This window comes from Rhinoderma darwinii, unplaced genomic scaffold (genome assembly GCF_050947455.1).
Source record: "Rhinoderma darwinii isolate aRhiDar2 unplaced genomic scaffold, aRhiDar2.hap1 Scaffold_471, whole genome shotgun sequence".
Classification (NCBI taxonomy): Eukaryota; Metazoa; Chordata; class Amphibia; order Anura; family Rhinodermatidae; genus Rhinoderma; species Rhinoderma darwinii.
The window spans coordinates 166,981-185,316 of NW_027464017.1; the positions used below are offsets into that span (position 1 = coordinate 166,981).

The window sequence follows — 18,336 nt, forward strand, 5'->3', positions numbered from 1 at the left end:
CCAGGGCTCCAGGGTTGGAGCAGCCTGGTTCGGCTTCCTGGTGGCCTGTTGGCTTGAGGAGGCTTCAGGAGGAGATGTCCTGGCCTGGGTCGGCTCACCTGGTCCATCAGCCTTCTTCTTCTGGGTGGCAGGGTTGCTGGTTGAGGCCATGGCTTCTTCCAGCTGTTCCTGTCGCTTGGGGAGGATCTTCGATAGCTCTTTCCCGAAGGGGGCGGAGCTATGCAAATCTTCTCCTTGCTGGCCGAGGTTCTTCCACGAAATTTCTTCCGCAGCGGTTCCTCGTCGAGCTTCTTCTGCGGCCGAGCTTCTTCAAAGATCCCCTTCAGCAGCGGCTCTTCTCCGAAGGTCTCTGTCGCAGTTCTCCTTCTTCTTCCCGGCAGCGATCTCCCGGAGCTTCTTCCCCGATGGCGGCTTCTCCCTTCTGGATCGTCGTCTTCGCTGGTTCTTCTCCGCAGTTCGTCGCCGGCTTCGTCTGGAACGCTCTTGGATCGCTAAGCTAGTGTTTATAGCCCCCAGTGGTTCTCCGAGCTATCTATCCTTACAAGGACTGATAAGAACAGATACTACACTTGATCTTAGCCAAAAGGCCGAGAAGCGATAACCCGAGCGGCCCTTGCCTTGCCCGAGCCTGTCCCATACTGCTGTTCACCCCTTGCAGCGATTCAGCCTACTCCTAGGCAATTCCATGGGGCCCTGCAGGCTCACACACATTTACAGCTACTAAGCGGGAGGTGAATAAAGGCCGGAGAGGAAGCCAGACAGGATTTGCTTCTTTTGCTTGCACCACAATGCAGTGCTGAAAGAGGAGGAATCTACATAAAAACGCCTTCCTGGCAACGCCCAAATGCCCTCCTGCCATGCAGATAAACACTGGCAGCGGCAGCAAGTGCATGCCCACAGCCACCCCTTGTTCCTTCACACCTTGTATCAGCTTTAATCCAGTCCTGTGCTGCCTGCTGAGCAGCACTGAACAACACTGCCTGGGCCCAGGCTTTTATCTCTGAGGCAGGCCCCATTATGATGTCAGAAAGCTGGCTCTGGAATCCTGAGGGCTCCACTATGACACGTGCAAAGTTCCGTCTGAACTTTATATAAGACTGTGAGGCTCAGTCAGTCACTCAGTGTTGCCTGAGAGGGCAACACTGCAACAGCCGGCCGCCAGGCTGTCTTTTTTTTGCACATTTATTTGCCTCCAGGAGGCCACAAGAGGGAGACAAGGGACTGCAAAATGGAAAATAGGCATCCACCAACTTTACAGACAACTTCTCTTTGCTCCTACAACCTCCATCCTTGCACAGTTTGTTATTCTTCCAGGTAACATAGTAACAAATCCAAATTGCTGCTCTCTTTGTAGGCAAGCAAGGGTTTGTTGCAACTGCAATTCTTACTTCTTCTTGAAATGTAGGGACGACAGTACATTCCATCACATCCACCTAGTGTACACAGGTAGGTCCATTGTGGCGGGTAGGCGGCTGGCTGCTTTAATGGCTGTTTGCTGTTCCCCTACTCCACTCCACTCCACTATTTGACTGTGGTGCTGCATCAATCAGTGGCTGGCTCAGGTGCAGCTCTTTAACTTACCTAGGAGGGAGGGAGGGAGGGAGGGCGGAGAGAAGACAAGGAAGGTGAATGAGCTGTTCCAATGTGAAATGCCGGAAACACAGAAACACAGAAGACACACACACACACACACACAACAAGAGGTGGCAATGTATTCATTAATTGCATTTAATAAATGAGCTCATTATCACACATGACTGTACAAATGCATTGTCCAACAGGTGTTGAAATAATGGGATTAAAAGGGGAGATCCCTTCAGAAAGACAGAAACAATGGCAAAGAGAAAAAACACTTTTGGAATCTGATTTTAGTCAACACATAAGGGAAGGGTGCACCGGTCCTGGAAATACTGCAATACCAGGTCAATGCGTGGAGTGGACAGAGCAAGCTCTATTTCCATCTCCCTGTTCTAAAAATCCATTTAATATATGGTCCCCAGATAGGGGACGTATCAGATATTAAACTGATAAGAACAGATACTACACTTGATCTTAGCCAAAAGGCCGAGAAGCGATAACCCGAGCGGCCCTTGCCTTGCCCGAGCCTGTCCCATACTGCTGTTCACCCCTTGCAGCGATTCAGCCTACTCCTAGGCAATTCCATGGGGCCCTGCAGGCTCACACACATTTACAGCTACTAAGCGGGAGGTGAATAAAGGCCGGAGAGGAAGCCAGACAGGATTTGCTTCTTTTGCTTGCACCACAATGCAGTGCTGAAAGAGGAGGAATCTACATAAAAACGCCTTCCTGGCAACGCCCAAATGCCCTCCTGCCATGCAGATAAACACTGGCAGCGGCAGCAAGTGCATGCCCACAGCCACCCCTTGTTCCTTCACACCTTGTATCAGCTTTAATCCAGTCCTGTGCTGCCTGCTGAGCAGCACTGAACAACACTGCCTGGGCCCAGGCTTTTATCTCTGAGGCAGGCCCCATTATGATGTCAGAAAGCTGGCTCTGGAATCCTGAGGGCTCCACTATGACACGTGCAAAGTTCCGTCTGAACTTTATATAAGACTGTGAGGCTCAGTCAGTCACTCAGTGTTGCCTGAGAGGGCAACACTGCAACAGCCGGCCGCCAGGCTGTCTTTTTTTTGCACATTTATTTGCCTCCAGGAGGCCACAAGAGGGAGACAAGGGACTGCAAAATGGAAAATAGGCATCCACCAACTTTACAGACAACTTCTCTTTGCTCCTACAACCTCCATCCTTGCACAGTTTGTTATTCTTCCAGGTAACATAGTAACAAATCCAAATTGCTGCTCTCTTTGTAGGCAAGCAAGGGTTTGTTGCAACTGCAATTCTTACTTCTTCTTGAAATGTAGGGACGACAGTACATTCCATCACATCCACCTAGTGTACACAGGTAGGTCCATTGTGGCGGGTAGGCGGCTGGCTGCTTTAATGGCTGTTTGCTGTTCCCCTACTCCACTCCACTCCACTATTTGACTGTGGTGCTGCATCAATCAGTGGCTGGCTCAGGTGCAGCTCTTTAACTTACCTAGGAGGGAGGGAGGGAGGGAGGGCGGAGAGAAGACAAGGAAGGTGAATGAGCTGTTCCAATGTGAAATGCCGGAAACACAGAAACACAGAAGACACACACACACACACACACACACACACAACAAGAGGTGGCAATGTATTCATTAATTGCATTTAATAAATGAGCTCATTATCACACATGACTGTACAAATGCATTGTCCAACAGGTGTTGAAATAATGGGATTAAAAGGGGAGATCCCTTCAGAAAGACAGAAACAATGGCAAAGAGAAAAAACACTTTTGGAATCTGATTTTAGTCAACACATAAGGGAAGGGTGCACCGGTCCTGGAAATACTGCAATACCAGGTCAATGCGTGGAGTGGACAGAGCAAGCTCTATTTCCATCTCCCTGTTCTAAAAATCCATTTAATATATGGTCCCCAGATAGGGGACGTATCAGATATTAAACTGATAAGAACAGATACTACACTTGATCTTAGCCAAAAGGCCGAGAAGCGATAACCCGAGCGGCCCTTGCCTTGCCCGAGCCTGTCCCATACTGCTGTTCACCCCTTGCAGCGATTCAGCCTACTCCTAGGCAATTCCATGGGGCCCTGCAGGCTCACACACATTTACAGCTACTAAGCGGGAGGTGAATAAAGGCCGGAGAGGAAGCCAGACAGGATTTGCTTCTTTTGCTTGCACCACAATGCAGTGCTGAAAGAGGAGGAATCTACATAAAAACGCCTTCCTGGCAACGCCCAAATGCCCTCCTGCCATGCAGATAAACACTGGCAGCGGCAGCAAGTGCATGCCCACAGCCACCCCTTGTTCCTTCACACCTTGTATCAGCTTTAATCCAGTCCTGTGCTGCCTGCTGAGCAGCACTGAACAACACTGCCTGGGCCCAGGCTTTTATCTCTGAGGCAGGCCCCATTATGATGTCAGAAAGCTGGCTCTGGAATCCTGAGGGCTCCACTATGACACGTGCAAAGTTCCGTCTGAACTTTATATAAGACTGTGAGGCTCAGTCAGTCACTCAGTGTTGCCTGAGAGGGCAACACTGCAACAGCCGGCCGCCAGGCTGTCTTTTTTTTGCACATTTATTTGCCTCCAGGAGGCCACAAGAGGGAGACAAGGGACTGCAAAATGGAAAATAGGCATCCACCAACTTTACAGACAACTTCTCTTTGCTCCTACAACCTCCATCCTTGCACAGTTTGTTATTCTTCCAGGTAACATAGTAACAAATCCAAATTGCTGCTCTCTTTGTAGGCAAGCAAGGGTTTGTTGCAACTGCAATTCTTACTTCTTCTTGAAATGTAGGGACGACAGTACATTCCATCACATCCACCTAGTGTACACAGGTAGGTCCATTGTGGCGGGTAGGCGGCTGGCTGCTTTAATGGCTGTTTGCTGTTCCCCTACTCCACTCCACTCCACTATTTGACTGTGGTGCTGCATCAATCAGTGGCTGGCTCAGGTGCAGCTCTTTAACTTACCTAGGAGGGAGGGAGGGAGGGCGGAGAGAAGACAAGGAAGGTGAATGAGCTGTTCCAATGTGAAATGCCGGAAACACAGAAACACAGAAGACACACACACACACACACACACACACACAACAAGAGGTGGCAATGTATTCATTAATTGCATTTAATAAATGAGCTCATTATCACACATGACTGTACAAATGCATTGTCCAACAGGTGTTGAAATAATGGGATTAAAAGGGGAGATCCCTTCAGAAAGACAGAAACAATGGCAAAGAGAAAAAACACTTTTGGAATCTGATTTTAGTCAACACATAAGGGAAGGGTGCACCGGTCCTGGAAATACTGCAATACCAGGTCAATGCGTGGAGTGGACAGAGCAAGCTCTATTTCCATCTCCCTGTTCTAAAAATCCATTTAATATATGGTCCCCAGATAGGGGACGTATCAGATATTAAACTGATAAGAACAGATTTTTTGATTGAAAAATGCTTTATTGACAATCAATCGTCATCATACAAACATTACTGCGACGCAGCGCAAGCCATGAAGCAGCAAATAATAAATAATAACAGTCGTCAAACATAACATGACAGTATAATACACAGTACAGGCTAGCCTATGCTATACATTACACCACATGCTACACTAACATTCTTGCATTCACTAAAGCCAAACAACAAAGCATTACAGACAAGTGATGGGATAGGGGAGTGGGTAGGAGGGGATAGGGAAGGGGGAAATCACAGGCCCGAAGCTTTATTGAAAGACAACACACAAGAAGGGAGAGTGGGGGGAAGGGGAGTATCAGTCCTCTTCCTCATCGACGTCCGGGCTGTCCCAGGTGGAATAGTCTCTGAGCAGGCTGTGGATCAGCCTGCGGCAGTCCTGGACGGACACACTCTCTCTCCGCAAAATCAGACGGTTCCTGGCAAACCATATAGCGTCCTTAAAGCAGTTCATAAGGCGCCAGGCTTCCTGGATTGCTCCATCCGTGGTATTCCCAGGAAATAGTCCATAAAGTACCGAGCGGTACGACAGTCTGTTCCTGGGTACTGAGTCCTTGAGTTCATGTTCCAAGGCTTTCAACAGACCCTGTGCAAAGGGGCACTGCCAGAAAATGTGCAAAGATGTTTCCTCCGTGAAGGGGCACCTGGGGCAGTACCGGGTCTTGCACAGGTTGCGGGCATGCATGAATGACCTAAGAGGCAGTCCTCCCTGGATGGCCATCCATGAAATGTCCTTGTGCCCGTTGGTCAACCTGCCAGATGACACGTTAGTCCAAACAGTCTCCAACGTGTCGGCATGAAGCCCTGGAACAGACTCCAGTGAGTCCTTTGCTCTGATGTGCTTGTGGATCGTCTTAGGTTTCCACAAGTCGGGCTTAAGACCCTCCAGTTGATGCTCCCTCACGAACCGGACGACATCTCCGTAGAACCAGGGAGCGTGCCAGTTGTAAGGGAAGGAGCTGTCCCACTTGTCCCAGCCAAAACCTCGCCAGAGGGGAAGGAGGAAGTAGCGGGACATGGCCTTGCCCGCAGAGCCGTTTGCTGTCCTCAGAGTCCTACGAACACAGTCACATACAAAAGCGATCCGCAGCAGAGTGGGAATGTCGGGTATACCCTTCCCACCTTTGCGGGGCTCCTTGTACATAACAGTCCGCTTTACTCTGTCCATTTTCGAGCCCCAGATGAAGCGAAACACAGTCCTGGTAATGGCCCTCGAGACGGTGGCAAGAGGGGGCCATGCCTGTGCAGTGTATTGTAGCACAGGCAAGACTTCGTTACGCAGGACCATTGCTTTGCCCTCAATAGTGAGTTGTCTGAGGCTCCACAGTCCGATCCTTTGGTTGACTTTGGCCAAGCGTTCTTCCCACGACTTTAGGGCTGCACCTTCCTTACCGAACCAGACTCCCAGAATTTTGATGAAGTCCGGCTTGATAGTAAACGGGAAGGAGGCAGGAGAAGGCAGGTACCACTTTCCGAAGAGCATGGCTTCCGACTTCCCGCAGTTGACTTTTGCCCCTGAAGCGCGTCCGAACTCCTCACAGGTCTGGACGAGTGCAGTCACCGAACTCTGGTCAGCGCAGAAGACGGTCACGTCGTCCATGTACAGCGAGCATTTGACCTCGAAGTGTCCTGGACCTGGTGCGGTGATCCCTCTGATCTCTCCATTCTGCCGGATAGCCTCTGCGAAGAGCTCTATAACACAAACAAAAAGGAGAGGTGAAAGAGGACAGCCTTGTCTAACCCCCGACGATACAGGAAAGGGGTCAGTCTTCCAGCCGTTCACCAGCACCGAGCTGTAAATGTCGCAATACATCAGGTTAACATACAAACAGAACAACCTGCCAAGCCGCAGCCTACGCAGAGCCTTACCCATGAATTCGTGAGAGACCCGGTCAAAAGCCTTCTCCTGATCCAGACTGACCAGGGCCGCGTGTGTACGGCGGCTTTGCATGTAATGCACCGTGTCCCTCACCAGGGCAAGACTGTCGGCCACCCTACGGCCAGGAATGCCGCAGGTTTGGTCCGATCCGATGATCTGTCCGATGACAACCTTCAGTCTGTTGGCCAATACTTTGGCGAGGATCTTGTAGTCCACGTTCAGGAGAGAGATGGGACGCCAGTTTTTCAGGTCACATCTCTCCCCCTTCCGCTTATACAAGATCGTGATCATGCCTTCTCTCAAGGACGGTGGCATTCTACCCTCCACCACCATCTCCTCATAGAGCTCCAGCAGGTCCGGACTGATCAAGTCCCCCAGCGCTACATAGAGCTCTGCTGGGAGACCATCACTGCCCGGGGTCCTGCCGGGTCTGAAGGATTTAGCGGCAGAGAGCAGTTCCTCCACCGTCAGGGGTACATCCATAGCCTCCGTACCTGCAGGATCAAGATGATTAGTGATACCTGACAGGAATTTATCGGCGGCTTCGGGGTCAGTGGTTTTCCGGGAGTAGAGGCTTCGGTAGTAGTCTGTGACGACTCCCATCACCTCCTTCTTCCCAGAATGCATGTTTCCGGTCTCATCTCGAAGTTCCTTCAGGGGCGTGTGGCCGGCATGGAGTTTCCTGAAAAAGAACGAGTTACATTTCTCACCCTTCTCCAGGTTCTCCACCTTGGAACGAAAGACAATTCGCTTGGATTCCTCCTCAAAGTGCCTTTTCAGGCCCTTTTTGGCTTCCTCCAGCTCCTTCCTGACGTCCCAGCCGCATTGAAGGAGGTCTTGCAGGGATCGCAGCTGACGCTGCATCTCTCTGAAGTCTCTCTTCCTCTCACACGCCTGTTGACGACTTTTTGCCTGAAAGAAACAACGAAATTCAACTTTAACATATTCCCACCAGTCACAGGTTTTGTCAAAGAAAACTTTATCATTCCTCCAAACAATATAGGCGTCTCTAAGTTCCGCCAGTACCTCCTCTTTTTCCAGCAGGGCACAATTCAGCTTCCAGGAGCCAGGGCCGGGAGGAAAACCGTGGCCGATGGCACCCTGGAAGAGAATGGCCCTGTGGTCAGAGAAGAAGCAGGGGACCATGGAGTGCCCATGCTGCTTGACTGCCCGGGAGGTGAACACAAAGTCAATCCGAGAACGAAGTGAGCCATCGGGTCGGCTCCATGAATAGTTCACAGAGCCAATCCCCATGGAGCCCACAACGTCCTGCAAGGATGCTTCGGTTACCATCTCGATAAGCAGTTTGGAACTGACATCCAGTTTGATTGAAGTGCCGGAACTTCGTCCATCCTCTTCGATGGGGCAGTTGAAGTCCCCGGCCATCACCACTGCCCTAGTGGTGGCGAGCTGGGTCCGCAGGGTCTGGAATAGTTCCAGGCGCTCAGCCTTCATAGGGGGAGCGTACACGTTGATGAGCCTAATCGGCTCTCCTGCCCAGGAACCGTCTACGACCAACAAGCGGCCGCAGGCGAGCTCCTGGACAGAGTCAACAGTAAATACGCTTCCCCTAATCAGGATGGCAACCCCTGCAGACTTACAGTCGCCCCCACCAGACCAGTAGGACGGGCCATGGGTCCACTGCCTGGCCAGATGATGGTATGACCTGGAAGAGGGGAGAGTACATTCCTGCAGCATAAATACATCACTCGACTGCTTGGAAAGAAAAGTTAGCACCATCTGACATCTAGTCCTATCTCTAACACTCCTCACATTGAGGCTAAAGATGTTAAGTTTAGCAGCCATGGGGGAGAATAAAGAAGGTTAGTGCAAACGATACACCTTAGTTACCAGTCCGGTCGGGCGGATCCTCCTCTCCTGGCGGGTCCGAAAGATCCAGCAGGCCCTCTGACAAAAATTGTTCCAGGATTGTAGCCACCTGGATGTCTGTTGTGAAGTCGATGACCTCAGGTTCAGACACGAGTTCCTCCACCATCTGCTCCATTTCCTCCTGCTGCGCAAGGGAATCTTCGCAGATTTCCACGACTTGTCGCTTTGAGGACTCAGCAGCTGGGCTGTCCCTCACCTTTCTCTTCCTCTGGATGGCACCTGAGGAGACAAGAGGGGGAAAATCCTCCAGGGAGAGGACTCCAGCAGCTGGAGGGGAAGATGTTAGTGCTGCTGGAGCTGGGGAGAAGGGAGGCTGGGTTGGGAGAGGTGCAGGTGACAGGACCACTGAGATGGGTGGGTAGGAGAAGGTGAGAGCCTCAGTGGGGGTGACAGGGGTTGGGGACGGGGGGGTGGGGAGGGCCGGGCGAGGGAGGGTGGGAAGGGTAGGGCGAGGGAGGGCCGGGAGACGGGGGGGAGGGACTGTCGTCTTCTTACCATCCTTCTTATTCCCGGTCTTCTGCGCCGCTGGAGCTCTGGCTGGGGCGGGGTTCCCTCTGGCCGGAGCTTTCGCCGCTACAGTTGCCCAGGATCGATCCCTCTTCGGGCAGTCCTTGTAGGAGTGGGCTGCTTGTCCGCAGAGGTTGCACATTGTCCGTTTCGGGCAGTCTTTGGTCTCGTGTCCTGTTACCCGGCAGTTCTTGCAGGCGTCCTCCTTGCAGTCCTTCACCGAATGACCCTTCTTGCTGCATCTCCTGCAGATCTGCGGCATGTCCGGGTAGTAGATGAGGCCGTAGGAGTTGCCCAGCGAGAATGACTGGGGCAGGTGTTGGAGGCCGTCTTCCGCGCTGGAATCCTTGTTCAGTCGGACGATTACCGACCACTTGCCAGTCCAGAAGCCGAGTCCGTTCAGGATGTGGGTGGGTTCCCTCACCACTGTGCAGAACCGCTTCAGGAGCGTGGTGATGTCTTTGCCGGGGGTGTGTGGGTTCCGCATTGAGACCGTCACCCGCCTTTCCTCTCTTTGGACAGGGCAGTTGCCCACAAAGCGAGAGAAAGGGGATTCAGGCCTCGCCGCTTTCACCATCTCCCAGTACCTTCTGCAGATGTTGATCGAAGCGAAGGTCACGAAGAACATCCCGGTCATGAAGGCCTGGATGCTGATGGTCTCCGGCTTAGCGAAGCCCTGGTCCAGGAGCATCTTCTGGCAGAACACTTCTTCCGTCATGTCCGGCACTCTCCCGTCCACCTCCTTCAGCTTCAGGGCCACCGTCTGCTTCATCCAGGGCTCCAGGGTTGGAGCAGCCTGGTTCGGCTTCCTGGTGGCCTGTTGGCTTGAGGAGGCTTCAGGAGGAGATGTCCTGGCCTGGGCCGGCTCACCTGGTCCATCAGCCTTCTTCTTCTGGGTGGCAGGGTTGCTGGTTGAGGCCATGGCTTCTTCCAGCTGTTCCTGTCGCTTGGGGAGGATCTTCGATAGCTCTTTCCCGAAGGGGGCGGAGCTATGCAAATCTTCTCCTTGCTGGCCGAGGTTCTTCCACGAAATTTCTTCCGCAGCGGTTCCTCGTCGAGCTTCTTCTGCGGCCGAGCTTCTTCAAAGATCCCCTTCAGCAGCGGCTCTTCTCCGAAGGTCTCTGTCGCAGTTCTCCTTCTTCTTCCCGGCAGCGATCTCCCGGAGCTTCTTCCCCGATGGCGGCTTCTCCCTTCTGGATCGTCGTCTTCGCTGGTTCTTCTCCGCAGTTCGTCGCCGGCTTCGTCTGGAACGCTCTTGGATCGCTAAGCTAGTGTTTATAGCCCCCAGTGGTTCTCCGAGCTATCTATCCTTACAAGGACTGATAAGAACAGATAAGGTTTCAACAAAGTTTTTTATTGGCAAAAATAATATATTTTACAGACTTTTTTTTAAAATTGAAACCACAAGATAAAATCAACAGCATAATACATGAATATTCATACATTTAAATGAATACAAAAGTAATAATAATAAGACCATTAATACAGATGTTATAATAAAAGTACAGAACAATAGCAGGATAAAATTTATACAGGGCATAAAAGACATAAAAGAATAAAACCATTTTTATTTACAATGTTATGGTATTCCACATTTGCAAACACCACATGGATGTTGCTTCTTTTACCCCTAGCTGCTTTTTGTCCCTAAGATAATAAATATACATTTCACTTAGGGCATATTTCACACAATTTTTAACGTCAATAAAATCATGTTTAAAAAGCAGAATGTTCCTAACCTTCCAAATGGCATTCTTAAAACAGTTTAAAATGATCCAACAGACCATTTGCTGTTTAAAACTTGGGCAGTTAAAAAGACCATAAAACACGTATTCAAATTTAAGATCTTTAAGACCGCAGGCCCATTTCAGCAATGGGCCTACCTTCCTCCAAACCTCCTGTGCATATGGGCAGTTCCAAAACAGGTGCATTATCGTCTCGTCGTCACCACACCTGTCTCTCGGGCACTTGGCTCTCGCCACCAGTCCTCGCCTATGCTGGAATTCACGAGTAGGGAGGCACTGGTGAACGATTGCCCAGGCAAGGTCCTTGTGCACATTTGCCATAAATTTCCCGAAAACGTTCCGCCACACCACCTTGGACCTTGCCTGTGAGAAATTTGAAACTGCCAGTGTATCCTCCTGCCGCCTACAGGAGAGTGACACTTTTTTCTGGTCCCCCAATATGTCAGGCTCCAATTCTTGGAGACCTAGGAGCCTGACAGTTTTTTCGAGCACCGCATATTGTTTTGGGGGACACAGAAGCACAGGAGAATTCAAAGGGACACGAAACCATCGTTTAAAAATCATGCCCGTAGCGTACTTTAAAAAGTAGCTAAAAATACCATCAGAATTATACATTTTAAAACAGAAGCAAAAGTATTTAATGTAAAAGAAGTTAAAAAGGTTAGGAACATCTCTCCCGCCATTGTCCTTACATCTGTACATAAAATCACGTTTTAGTTTTTCCATTTTGGAACCCCATAAAAACATAAAACAGATCCTGGTCACTTTTTTAATATATAAAATTGTTGGAGGGAAAACCATAGCTACATAAAGCATTATGGGTAATAAAACAGATTTAATTATTAAAACTTTTCCCTCCATGGTGAGATTTCTCAAATTCCACATTAAAACCTTTTTTTCCATTTTGGCAATTACTGAATCCCAATTGGGTCTCCCATCGTTTTCTTGATTAAAAACAATTCCTAAAATTTTTATCTGATCCTGCTGCATGTTAACTCCTGGTGTCACAGAGGAATCCCATACACCAGTATAAAAACAGTCACACTTATCAACGTTTAATTTAAAACCAGAGGCTTCACAAAAAAAGCCGGTGTTCCTCAATGCCCGTCTCATAGAAGCGGCGTCTGGGCATAGGACGGTGGCGTCATCCATATAGCCTAGGATTTTTACCTGGTTCCCCCTTCCTCCAGGTATGGGCACGCCTCTGATGACTTTATCATCTCTTATTAGGGTGAACAGAGGTTCTATGGCACAAATAAAAAGGAGCGGAGACAACGGGCACCCCTGTTTCACCCCTGATAAAAGAGGAACACCTTTAGTTAAAAATCCGTTGATAGAAATTTGGCTAAAACAGGATCGATATAAAAGCTTAATACGTGTTAAAATAATTTCAGGAACAGCCATCTTTTTAAGAACCATAAAAAGATATTCATGGGAGACCCGGTCAAAAGCCTTCTCGAAATCTAAGGATAAAATAGCAAGGCTTTGACCCCTTTCTTTAAAATACCAAATGATGTCACGTAAAATATTCAGGGACTCAGTAATTGACCTCCCAGGTACCCCACATACCTGGTTTGGATGGATTAATTTATGAATAAAAGGTTTAAAACGGATTGTTATTAGTTTAGCTAAAATTTTACAATCAACGTTTAAAAGAGTAATAGGGCGCCAGTTTTTTAACTGGTCCCTCTCACCTTTTTTAAAAATTAAGGACACAATCCCCCTCCTCCAGGAAGGGGGCAGCTCTTCAGTAATAAAAACTTCCTTATACAATAAAAACATGTCATTCTTTAAAATTTCCCAAAAAGCATGATAAAATTCGATGGGCAGACCATCTTCCCCAGGAGCTTTCCCATTAGAAAAACTTTTAAAAGCAAATAAAAGTTCCTCCAAGGTAATATTACGGGATAAAACTTCCTGGTCTAAAATATCTAGCTTGGCATCAAGGGAATTAAGAACATGTTCTAAAAAGGAAGGATCAATATTTTTCTTGTTAAAAAGAGATTGGTAGAAATTAAAAGCAGAATTTAAAATGCCGACCATAGTGGTTTCTCCTTCAAGGTTTAAAATGACATCTCGTTTATCCATTACCTTTTTGAAGAAGAACCGGGAACACTTCTCGCCATCCTCGAGGTGCTTTACATGTGAATTAAAAATTATTTGTTTCCCTTTCTCTTCTATGGCATATTTTATTTCAGCTTTAAGATTTAAGATATCATCATCAACATCCATACCAATCTCCTTCAATTTAAAAAGTACATGTAAACGTTTATTAAGAACATAAAACCATTGTTTTTTCTCTTTTGCTTTCTTCTTACCTGCTCGAATAAAAAAAGCTCTGATTTTGGGTTTAATGCCCTCCCACCAGTGTAGCATAGGCTGACTGGGCGCTCTATGGGACTGCCAACACTGGTAGGTCCGCACAAACTCCTCTTTAATGATGGGGTCCTCCAGGAGTGTGGTGTTTAGTCTCCAGGGACCCCTACAAGCTTTTTGCTCTCCCTCTAGCTCCAGGTGCACTGAAAGGAGCTTGTGATCAGATAAAATATTTGTTAAAAGCAAACATTTTTTGGGAATAAAACTATTAGAAGTGAAAATAAAATCAATTCTGGAGCTCACTCTTCCATTGGACCAGGTGGGGCCTGGGTCCGCAGGCAAGAGTTCCCTCCAGCAATCTTTCAATTTAAAATCACCAATAAAATTCTTGAGCAGGTAAGAAGTACGGTCAATTTTTCGATTAAAATCCCCACCCTGGCGGTGTTCTCCATCTCGCACACAGTTAAAATCACCACCCACCAGCAGGGGGGTAGACCCAACACAAAACAATGGTAAAATCTCTAATAGTTCTGCCCTCTCCTGTTTGGTAGGAGGGGCATAAACGTTTAAAACACGAATTAAAGTTCCATTAAAAAGCAAATGTATTAAAATAGCTCTGCCGGGCATGATTTCAGTCACTGTTTGGATGGAGATAAAACGACCTCGGCAGAGCAATCCAACCCCCGCAGAGCGACAGTCATTTCCACCAGACCAGACTGAGGGGCCTAGTTTCCAGTCCATCTTTAAATCTTGATATTCCAAGTCATTAGGGATTCCACATTCTTGAAGCAGGCAAAGGTCAAAGTCCACAGTCTCTAAAAATGAAAATAAAGCAGTCCTGCGGACAGGGCTCTTTAGGGACCTCACATTTAGTGAGGCGACTTTGATAGGAACCAACATAGTCTTAGTTGAGGTCAGGGTCCGAACCAGAAGAGTCGTACTCGGAGATCAGCTGCGAGTCTGGACCCCCTTTTTGAGGGGTCAATAAATCTTGGATGTTGGTAGGGTCAGAGCCAGATACGTGGGCGGCTCCAACCCCCACACTGCTCTCATCCGAACTCCGATAGGCAGCTTTCCTCCGAACTCCGGACTCCTCTTCCTCTCGCTGTCTCTTTGCAGAATGGCTCCTATCCATCTCCTCGAAGTCGCTCTCACCCATCTCTGGCCCCTGGCTGAAGATATCGCTGATGTCCTTCCTGGGCAGCTGCACAGGGGCCTGTGAGGTCCCATCGCTCTTGGCAACCTTTGCCTGCTTACGGGGAGCCTTCATCGCAAGCCCCTCCACAACCGCAGTGGAGGAACTTTGCTCCGACCCCCCCGTTGACCGGAAATGGTCAAAACGAGGCTCCAATCCAGCATATTTTAGGGTTTTCTTAATGGAGCCCTCGTCTGACACAGAGTGTCTCCGCTCCATGCCCACACTCTTGGGACAGGCGTCAGGTCCTACTGCAGAACCTACGGAGCCACGACGCCTGTCGCTAACCACTGCCTCAACAGGGTCCACTGCAGGCGGAGCAGAGGACCTGTTTGCAGAGGTGCCGGTCAACTTATGTCCAGCAGAGTCAGAATTCCTCCTGCTCTGCCTGGACCCGGTGGAATCCCTATGGCCGTCCCTCGAGGCTGACATCGGTGGGCCCCCCGATGGAGCTGTGAAGGACTTTGGCCTGGACCCCTCAGTCGTCAATGCTCGTTTTGGGGCATTACCAGCGGCGTCTGCACATGTTGCAAACTGCCGCTCTGGCCCTGGTCTGGGTGGCCCAGATTTCGCTCTGCGGGGGCAATCTTTAAAAGCATGCCCAGTCATGCCGCACAGATTGCACAACACCTCGGAACTGCATTTTGCCGCTACGTGTCCAACCTGGCCACACCTGTTACACTGCACCACATGGGGCCGGTCACAATGTTCTCTGGTGTGGCCATATCTCAAGCAGTTCCGGCAGGCTATTGGCATCTGGGGGTAAAATAGGAATCCTCGATTCTTCCCAATGGCAAAGTTCTGGGGTGGGTGATGTAAGCCTCCAATGCCATTGGGATCCTGGCGGAACTTCACCCAATATTTTCTTTTGCCATTCCAGAAGCTCTGGGTGTTCAAGATTTTATGTGAGAAGCGGACCTCCCTGCAGTAACGACTGAGGAAGGTTTCAATGTCACACTCTGAGACAAATGGACTGAACATGCACATCACGAGCGGGACTTCTTCCTCCCCGTAGAGGAATAAAAAGTTCAGTCCATTTAGCCGCTCCTCACTCTGGTCCGCATCAGACAATCTTTTGTGCATGTTGTCGCAACATGCCGCGGCCGTAAAGGATACGGTGTACCGACCGCGGCTTTCCTGGTCGTTGAGACACAGGATGTCCGCCCGCTTGAGCCCCAGGAAGTCCAGCAGAATCACCTCCACAATGAAGCGAAGGTTCTTCCGCTGGCGATGGCCTTCTTCCACCTCGATGCGGACGGACTGGCGCAACCGGGTGTCCCCGGATGCAAATCCAAATGTATATGGCATTTTCAGTGCCTGGGGGCTAAGCCTGTCCCTTATAGCAGCAAGGGCTCAGATTCCACAATTAAGTGGAACCCTCCCCCAAGGCCAAGGATTAGGGTACCCCAGACACCTACGAAGCCCGATAAACGCCCTCGGAACGCTCTTAGAAAAACGCCTCAAGGCCGGTTGACCTCTTGGGTAAGGCGCGATCGCAACTCGTTGTCCGGGGGCTAAGCCCACTCCCCAAATAGCAGCAAGGGGGTGAAGTCTCTCTGTGAAAAGAGACGATCCCCCAAGGCCAAGGAGCAGGGTACCCCGGACACCTCCCAACAAAACCAGATGCAGAAATACTACACCTGATCTTGCCAAAAGGCCGAGAAGCGATAACCCGAGCGGCCCTTGCCTTGCCCGAGCCTGTCCCATACTGCTGTTCACCCCTTGCAGCGATTCAGCCTACTCCTAGGCAATTCCATGGGGCCCTGCAGGCTCACACACATTTACAGCTACTAAGCGGGAGGTGAATAAAGGCCGGAGAGGAAGCCAGACAGGATTTGCTTCTTTTGCTTGCACCACAATGCAGTGCTGAAAGAGGAGGAATCTACATAAAAACGCCTTCCTGGCAACGCCCAAATGCCCTCCTGCCATGCAGATAAACACTGGCAGCGGCAGCAAGTGCATGCCCACAGCCACCCCTTGTTCCTTCACACCTTGTATCAGCTTTAATCCAGTCCTGTGCTGCCTGCTGAGCAGCACTGAACAACACTGCCTGGGCCCAGGCTTTTATCTCTGAGGCAGGCCCCATTATGATGTCAGAAAGCTGGCTCTGGAATCCTGAGGGCTCCACTATGACACGTGCAAAGTTCCGTCTGAACTTTATATAAGACTGTGAGGCTCAGTCAGTCACTCAGTGTTGCCTGAGAGGGCAACACTGCAACAGCCGGCCGCCAGGCTGTCTTTTTTTTGCACATTTATTTGCCTCCAGGAGGCCACAAGAGGGAGACAAGGGACTGCAAAATGGAAAATAGGCATCCACCAACTTTACAGACAACTTCTCTTTGCTCCTACAACCTCCATCCTTGCACAGTTTGTTATTCTTCCAGGTAACATAGTAACAAATCCAAATTGCTGCTCTCTTTGTAGGCAAGCAAGGGTTTGTTGCAACTGCAATTCTTACTTCTTCTTGAAATGTAGGGACGACAGTACATTCCATCACATCCACCTAGTGTACACAGGTAGGTCCATTGTGGCGGGTAGGCGGCTGGCTGCTTTAATGGCTGTTTGCTGTTCCCCTACTCCACTCCACTCCACTATTTGACTGTGGTGCTGCATCAATCAGTGGCTGGCTCAGGTGCAGCTCTTTAACTTACCTAGGAGGGAGGGAGGGAGGGCGGAGAGAAGACAAGGAAGGTGAATGAGCTGTTCCAATGTGAAATGCCGGAAACACAGAAACACAGAAGACACACACACACACACACACAACAAGAGGTGGCAATGTATTCATTAATTGCATTTAATAAATGAGCTCATTATCACACATGACTGTACAAATGCATTGTCCAACAGGTGTTGAAATAATGGGATTAAAAGGGGAGATCCCTTCAGAAAGACAGAAACAATGGCAAAGAGAAAAAACACTTTTGGAATCTGATTTTAGTCAACACATAAGGGAAGGGTGCACCGGTCCTGGAAATACTGCAATACCAGGTCAATGCGTGGAGTGGACAGAGCAAGCTCTATTTCCATCTCCCTGTTCTAAAAATCCATTTAATATATGGTCCCCAGATAGGGGACGTATCAGATATTAAACTGATAAGAACAGATACTACACTTGATCTTAGCCAAAAGGCCGAGAAGCGATAACCCGAGCGGCCCTTGCCTTGCCCGAGCCTGTCCCATACTGCTGTTCACCCCTTGCAGCGATTCAGCCTACTCCTAGGCAATTCCATGGGGCCCTGCAGGCTCACACACATTTACAGCTACTAAGCGGGAGGTGAATAAAGGCCGGAGAGGAAGCCAGACAGGATTTGCTTCTTTTGCTTGCACCACAATGCAGTGCTGAAAGAGGAGGAATCTACATAAAAACGCCTTCCTGGCAACGCCCAAATGCCCTCCTGCCATGCAGATAAACACTGGCAGCGGCAGCAAGTGCATGCCCACAGCCACCCCTTGTTCCTTCACACCTTGTATCAGCTTTAATCCAGTCCTGTGCTGCCTGCTGAGCAGCACTGAACAACACTGCCTGGGCCCAGGCTTTTATCTCTGAGGCAGGCCCCATTATGATGTCAGAAAGCTGGCTCTGGAATCCTGAGGGCTCCACTATGACACGTGCAAAGTTCCGTCTGAACTTTATATAAGACTGTGAGGCTCAGTCAGTCACTCAGTGTTGCCTGAGAGGGCAACACTGCAACAGCCGGCCGCCAGGCTGTCTTTTTTTTGCACATTTATTTGCCTCCAGGAGGCCACAAGAGGGAGACAAGGGA

At 49.5% G+C, this 18,336-nt stretch overlaps 3 non-coding genes and 2 pseudogenes across 3 annotated transcripts; all 5 read right to left on the minus strand.

Moving 5' to 3' along the window:
* Positions 1-497: 497 nt before the first annotated feature.
* On the minus strand, positions 498-599 carry LOC142719201 (U2 spliceosomal RNA; annotated as a pseudogene).
* Positions 600-1,885: 1,286 nt separating this feature from the next.
* Positions 1,886-2,076, minus strand: LOC142719168 (U2 spliceosomal RNA). Its single transcript, XR_012872623.1, has one exon. It is a non-coding gene; the product is annotated as a U2 spliceosomal RNA (small nuclear RNA).
* A 1,294-nt stretch (positions 2,077-3,370) lies between these two features.
* LOC142719169 (U2 spliceosomal RNA) lies at positions 3,371-3,561 on the minus strand. Its single transcript, XR_012872624.1, has one exon. It is a non-coding gene; the product is annotated as a U2 spliceosomal RNA (small nuclear RNA).
* A 1,290-nt stretch (positions 3,562-4,851) lies between these two features.
* LOC142719178 (U2 spliceosomal RNA) lies at positions 4,852-5,026 on the minus strand (annotated as a pseudogene).
* A 12,497-nt stretch (positions 5,027-17,523) lies between these two features.
* Positions 17,524-17,714, minus strand: LOC142719171 (U2 spliceosomal RNA). Its single transcript, XR_012872627.1, has one exon. It is a non-coding gene; the product is annotated as a U2 spliceosomal RNA (small nuclear RNA).
* Between the last annotated feature and the right edge of the window lie 622 nt (positions 17,715-18,336).